Raw genomic sequence first — 433 nt, 5'->3', positions numbered from 1 at the left:
GGCGGGGGGCAGCCATCGGCCAAAATCCGTCGTGCGCCTCGACTGGCAGGCGGTCAGCCAGCGGCCCCCCCACGCACGCAGGGCCGGGCGCGGGGTCAGCGCTGTTCATCCTTTCTCTGTCCCATCATCCATCATCTCCCCCCAGAGAGCTCTGCAGAGATCGAGGACCCTGCCTTTGGGTTGGGGTGCTGGGGTAGGAGCACCCACAGCGGTGGAGAGGAGGACGAGCTCAAATCCCGACAGCTGCACTCCATGAGCACTCCTGGAAATCCGGGCTGGGAGCAGCCAAAAGCTCTGCTCCAGCTTCCCGGAGCGTTTCCCTCTTCCCTGGCCTGGAGTGCTGCATCTGTCCCAAGACAGATCCATGCCCGAGGAATGCCAGATAACAAGGAGGGAAGTGTCAAACTCCTGTAGGCTGTGGCGAGAAATAAAT

The sequence above is a fragment of the Corvus brachyrhynchos genome, unplaced genomic scaffold, assembly GCF_000691975.1.
Source record: "Corvus brachyrhynchos isolate BGI_N302 unplaced genomic scaffold, ASM69197v1 scaffold245, whole genome shotgun sequence".
Classification (NCBI taxonomy): Eukaryota; Metazoa; Chordata; class Aves; order Passeriformes; family Corvidae; genus Corvus; species Corvus brachyrhynchos.
This window is presented reverse-complemented; position numbering follows the sequence as displayed.